The sequence below is a fragment of the Vicugna pacos genome, chromosome 19 (assembly GCF_048564905.1).
Source record: "Vicugna pacos chromosome 19, VicPac4, whole genome shotgun sequence".
Classification (NCBI taxonomy): Eukaryota; Metazoa; Chordata; class Mammalia; order Artiodactyla; family Camelidae; genus Vicugna; species Vicugna pacos.
This window is the reverse complement of record NC_133005.1, coordinates 8,512,570-8,518,800: the sequence shown is the minus strand read 5'-3', so window position 1 is coordinate 8,518,800 and position 6,231 is coordinate 8,512,570. Positions and strand designations below refer to the sequence as shown.

Genomic DNA, 6,231 nt, shown 5'->3' with positions numbered 1-6,231 from the left:
TAACAGAGGCCTCAGCACTGCTATGCCTGCCCACAGACTTCTGTCACAGGCTGCTCCGCCGAAAATCAAATTGCAAAAAACCAAACAGGGTAAGAACAACTAGACTATGAGCAACTTCCAGCTTCCTCTGGGTGAGCCAGATGTGAGCCCGGCTGGCAGGTGTTTCTGCCTCTAGTCAGAAAGTAGAAGTTACAGGAACACCAGGGGCTGCCCACCCACATCACATCTGTGCCTCCCAAAGGCCAAGGGTGGAGGCAGGAGCCTCACTTAACCCTAACAGGGGACAGTCACCTGGAGAGAGGGAGGAGAGAGCCGGACAAGGCACAGAGGAGAGAGGAGAGAGCTAAAGGGAAAAAAGAAAGGTGAAACATGGCTTAGGGAAAAAAAAAAAATCTTACATTCTGTCTCACCTATTTGTTCAAAAAGAGATTGGATTTCAGAGTTCTAGGGTTGCTCTGAGGCCTGAAGATATGAAGGGGAAAATGACTACTGTAAGTTTATCCCCTCCCCACTACACCTCCCCCTCCCCAGGAGTGGGAGAGGCCCATGAAGGCATCTCGTCCTGTCATCCCCAGGCCTGTGACCTGTGACACAGCATGGCTGGAGTCGGCTTAAAGAAAGAGGGCTGTCAGACCAGCACGGGTCACAGAGAAATGGCTCAGGGCTTCTGTGAAAGCACTTGAGGTTTTTGAAAACCCCACCTAAGAATTACGGGCTAGAGAATCTGCCCAGCCTGCTTTGAAGAGGTGACCCACATCCTCAAAGTCAGAGGCTGGGGGGCAGGTGGTCAGCAGGTGGCGCTGCAAAGAAAGGGGCCCGGGCTCCCCATCCTGTGGGAAGTGGCTAATACTCAGGCCCCTGGCCCCACGAACCATGCCCTGCAGTGAGAGCCCCCACCCCACCCCAGCACTGCTAAGGAGCTGGGGGGCTCTAGAAGAACACAAGAAGTTACCTTTTTTTCTTAGAATTAAGGCGAATCCCTGGAAAGGATGCTAGAGCAAAAATACTCCTCAAATTCCCAAGAGAGTTCAGACTTCATTAGCAGAGTTCTGTAAAGTACACTAGTTTTGTGTTTGAGGAGATATTTTAACCCTAAAAGCATTAACATCATCCTATGTTTGCAAACCCAAGGGCAGAACCTAGAGATAGATGGTACCAGTCAGGGCTCAAGGTTAAAACAAGAGAACTTAACTCTGGTTAATTTAAAGAGAAAGAATGCATACTGGGCAGATAGTAGGTAGCGTTAGAAAGATTCTAATGAATAAAACCACATCACGTATTATTTTAGAGGGATGCTCTAACAATTAGAATCAGGCTTACCACATTAGGTTAGAGAGAATCAAGGTAACCATGGCTTAAATAAGATAAAAGTTTATTGCTCTCTTGTGAAAAATAAGCCTGGAAGTAAATAGTCCCAGGTAGGTATGGGGTCCAAGGCCCCTCAGTCTCATTGTTTGACATTTCTCTTCATGCAGTTTCTAACTCATGACGTAAGATGACTGCCCAAGCTCCAGCCATCACGTTCATATTCCTGCCACAAAAATAGAGGAAGGAGTAAAACAAGACCTCCCAGAAGTTGCAGACACCTTTTCTCTTTGCATCCCATGACCAGAACTTAGTCATATAACCACACCTAGTTGTAAGAGACAACAAGGAATATCATCTTTATGTGGGGCAGCCACAAGCCCCAGCTAACAAATAAGGATTCTGTGACAAATAAAGAAGATGCTGGAGAGAAAATTAGCAGTTTCTTCCACAGGGCTTTAAACCCTATGAACCCTGACCATGACAACTGTAGTCAAAATACCTGTGTCATGTGCTCAGACCAAGGGCCCCTCCGCAGCATGCCACATCAAGCAGGGCTCTTCCTCTCTGGGTAAGTGATGACTGCTGGGCCCAAGGCAAGAAGTAGAACTTCCTGTTCCAGGAAGTTCCAGAACCCTGGCCCCACAGCATCTAAAACCCTCAGTAATGTTGCCATGTAAACGTGACGCTTGTCCCTTGGCCCAGACTTACTGCCTCAAAACCTAAGTTACACACAGGGACCTGCTGTGTTTAGGCCCCCATCCAATCCCCAGCACCTAGCCCAGGACCTGGTTGGCTCACTCAAAGAAATGTTTGTGAAGCTGATGAATAAATTGCTATATTCAACTGCCTCCCACATAAATATGTGACTATTTTTTGTGTGCATGTAAATATTTTTAATACTCTTGAATTCATAAATTCATAACTTTTTTCCCCATGTGTGTTTTCTTAGTGAATTTCTAAGTGTGTATGTGTTGGGCTGGTGGGCAGGCAGCAGAGTCAGAGTCTTGGACCTGACTGCCTGGGTTTGAATCCTTGACCTGCTGCACACTAGCTGTGTGATTTTGAGTAAGATACTTAACCTCTCTGTGCCTTAGGTTCCTGGTTTATAAAATATGACTAGCAAAAGGTACTGTTTGTTGCTCAAAGGTTGTCATGAAAGTTTAATGAGTTAACACTGATATTATGTAAACTCTGTGTGTGTGTGTCATTTAGAACAGGGATCAGCACAAAAGGTTAAATAAAATAAAATGTTAAAAGTGCAAATCCCCTTTTGGAAAGTCTTATGTTTTTAATGTCATAAAGAGATTCTCTTCTGAACAAAGCTGGAAAGCTGTCGTCTACCGAGCCTAGATGATTTTCCATTTGGCACCTCTTTAGGTTCAATCATTTCTGAAATTTGCCCCACGCCCAAGGACACATCACCTCATCACTATCAAAGATGATTTGTGGCGCATCTCCTGGGTGTCCAGATCTAAGTTAAAGAGTCACAGAGAAGAGACTCCCCCTGTACCCCTCACCACCCTGTTGTCCTGGCCCACAAACCCACGGCAGACACTGTATTTCTCTCCAAATCCTCCACCTGCCAACTGGCTCACTTTGGAGCATCCCAGCAGCTGACTCTGTTGCAGACACAGACCAATTTCCTTTGATGCCCAGGACCAGACCAGGTCCAGATGAGGCTCTCAAACAAAGCTTTGTTCCTAAACAACTTAAGAAGAATTACAGGAGAAGAAGGGCTCTATTTTCTCAGGCTCCTTTTCCTGCTCAAACAGAAAGAAAAACTCAAGCCACAGGGAGAGACCAGTTGAGACAGATAGAAACAGATTTTGAGAAAGAGACAGTAGCACAGGACAAGGAATGGCTGCAGAGCTTAGATTACTGCCTGAAAGATGATGGGGGTTGGGGGTGGGTACGTGATCTTTATCTAATCAGGCAGTCTACCCAGGAAGTCCCTGAGATCAAAGCAAGGGGGCTTTTTATTTAGCCCTGTGTCAACTTAAAAACAGTTCTGGCAAAGTCACAGATCTGGACAAGCTCACACCTCTCCCCGCCCCCACCGCCCTGACCTGTCTCTCGGCATCTGAACCCTCTTAACATTCCACTTGGAATAAAACCCTGGGATGGAAGGAGTCCCCGGATTACTGCAGGAAGAGGAGACATTGGACAAAGCCAGGCAGAAAACGCTGGGCGAAGCCACCGTTCTTCCTGGCCCCCCAGAATGACGAGGTGTGTGCTCCAGGGGAGATGGCACCATTTCATTTCTCTGGGTAGACTCCCCGCCACCCACCATCCCCTTCCATCAAAGGTGTCCTGAAAAGTACACGGCCACTTGTCACAAGCCTGCCAGGCGTGTCAGGACAACTCTGAGGAAAAGCGGGTACTAAGGGGGAGCAATTGGACTGTGACGTGGGAATCACAGCTACAGTCCCCAAATCTTCCTTGACCCAGAGGATGAAGGGATGGGTAAGGCCAGGGTGCCATGGGGTCACGTAAATCAGGGCATACACAAAGATCGAAAAGATAGGTGCTGAGGAGGCTGGAGACTGGTCCAATAGGAGGGCGGTCACTTCTTAGAAATATAGTGAATCTCGGGGAACAGGACAGGAAATTTGGAATCACACTACAAAGGTCCAAAGAGCCAGGGACCCCCTTCGACGCATGACCATGGAGAAAGCTCTGCGCCGGCTCCCAGTGCAGCTCATGCCCTTGTACCCATCTCTTCCCAAAACAAACCCTACGGACAGAACTGGTCATAAGAAAGCGACGACTTCCTGGTCATTTACTCTGTTAGGCACTTTAAATATGTTTTAATAAATATAATTTTATTAATTTTTAATAAATTATCTTATTTAATCTTTATAACTACTCTATGACTACACTTCCATTTGATGAACTGGGTTCATCAGTTTGGACCTAATTGTTCTTATACGTGCCATGGACTGCTTCTAAAGTTGATTGTTTAAATAAATTTTTAAAGAAGAGTAGTTAATATTCACCCTGAAAGAAAACTGTGTTCTTCAAACCCAACAGCATGAAATGGAGGCTTCCTCACAGAAGAGAGGGCGAACCTTTTTTTGTCCTCTCCTCTGGACAGAATTAATTTTTTAATAGCCAAATTGAGGAGAAATGCATTATTCCTTGTGAGCCTTTCTGGGTTTCTATGTAGTCAGCTCATCACTTTTAGGATGTGTTTTTTTCTCTAAGAAGTGTTTTCTGTTTCTTCCTTCTAATCAGGACAACTTGCACTAGAGAGGAATTAGAATTTTAAGCCAAGAAACATGTGAAGGAACTGCTTGATGTTCTGTGGGAAAACACTGCAAATTGCAGGCACCATCTCTGGGCTCTGGCTGTGAAAGCAGCATTAACAGCGCTCACTAATGCTCGCCTAGCCCTTCACAAATCATGTCGCCCTGGGCTGTGTCTGATTTCACAGCCCTGACCCACAGGTAAGGAGACAAATGGTGAGAGCAATGAAGTGACGGGGTTAAAAATACCTGGGACACTGTAGGGGTCATTTGCCTCATTATCTGTAAGACATAACTAAATGTGAGGTGTGTTTTTAAAATACAACTTTTAACTTCAGGATTTATGAAGCTTTAAGTGATGGGCAAAACCCAAAGGTGCAGAAAGAGGGTCTTGTCTATATTTTTAGCAGGAGCGGAGGATTTAGACTCACATCCTTTGGTCTCTCTGAAGACTGGTGGGTTTTAATGCAATTGGATGAGAGCCTGCAGGAAGAAAGTGAGCTAAGTTTCAGTTGGCTTTAATTATGCCCTAATCACGATCATCTACTTCAAATGTTTAGGAAGCTCGCGCTGCCACACATGGAAAGGGCTGGATGATGTAGGTCAAAGAGATGTCTACACAGTGTCTTTACATTTTCTTCAGTTTTCCAGGTACTGATCTCTTCTCAGGGCTGGTGCCAAGCCAAGTGGCAGAAATGGCCTCCAATACCTCTGCAGGAGACACCTACTAAACATATAAATTCGTGTATTAGACAATAGGTAGGTCTAAGCCAGAAGCACCCTTAGAAATCACCTAGTTTAAGTTTCCTATTTTCTAGATGAGAAAACTAAAGTGGGGATTGGGGGGAGCAGAAGGAGTCCTGCTGGTGGAGGAAAGGAAACACAAGGACTCAGATGACCACATATAACACCATTTGGTCAGAAGCGACTCTGTTTCTTTTTTGCTGCTGCTTCTCTTGGTGATCAGCTATTTCCTTCTATTCCCAAGAAACACATCGGAATGTTCTCTTTGTTTTATAGGAGGGTTCCAGCCAGGGAGCTTCTGGAGGCAAGGAACAGAGAGATGCTCCACTGGAGTGACTTCCAGGGCGTGCCCACGGGACAGCCTGGCAACTGGGAGGTGCCCCTGGGGACTCTCCCTTCTCCTGGGAAACGTGTGATGCCACAACTCAGACTGTTATCTTTTGTTCTTAGCAAGGGGTTAGAGGTCTCAGGTTCTTTCTGAAAAGCAAGGTTGCACATCTGTACTGGGAACACAAATCTGCAACATGTGTAAACCTCGTGCTTGAGACACTGTTGTTTACAGCTCTTGGTTGCTGGCTGGCTCTTCTGATGTCTGTCTCCCCTGTCTCCAGGGGAGAAACCTGTTGCTTTGATTCCCAAACAAGGCAGAAGATGCCATGAGAGGGCTCACGTCTGCTACAGGAAAGGCAATAAGGGGGGTTATAATGTAACTCACCTCTCCCTGGGCAGTTGCCTATTGTCCCCAGAGACATGACCGTGGACAACCCCCCCACTGCTGCCATCAGAGAACAAACTCCCTCCAGCAGAAGCCAGATCCGAAATGAGCTGCTCTTCAATGAATCCCACCTGCGTCCAAACCCTGACTGTGGTTCATATGTATTTATTCATAATTCCCATTTGGTGAGCTGGGTATTTGGGCCTGGTTTTTCTTATT

The 6,231-nt window shown here is 46.1% G+C and overlaps 1 long non-coding RNA gene across 1 annotated transcript; it reads right to left on the bottom strand.

Annotated features, from left to right (window-relative positions):
* Window positions 1–1,355: 1,355 nt before the first annotated feature.
* Window positions 1,356–2,183, bottom strand: LOC140687364 (uncharacterized). The gene is made up of 2 exons (XR_012061611.1): window positions 1,808–2,183; window positions 1,356–1,531 (listed from the first exon to the last, which is right to left on the bottom strand). It is a non-coding gene; the product is annotated as an uncharacterized lncRNA (long non-coding RNA).
* Window positions 2,184–6,231: the final 4,048 nt, after the last annotated feature.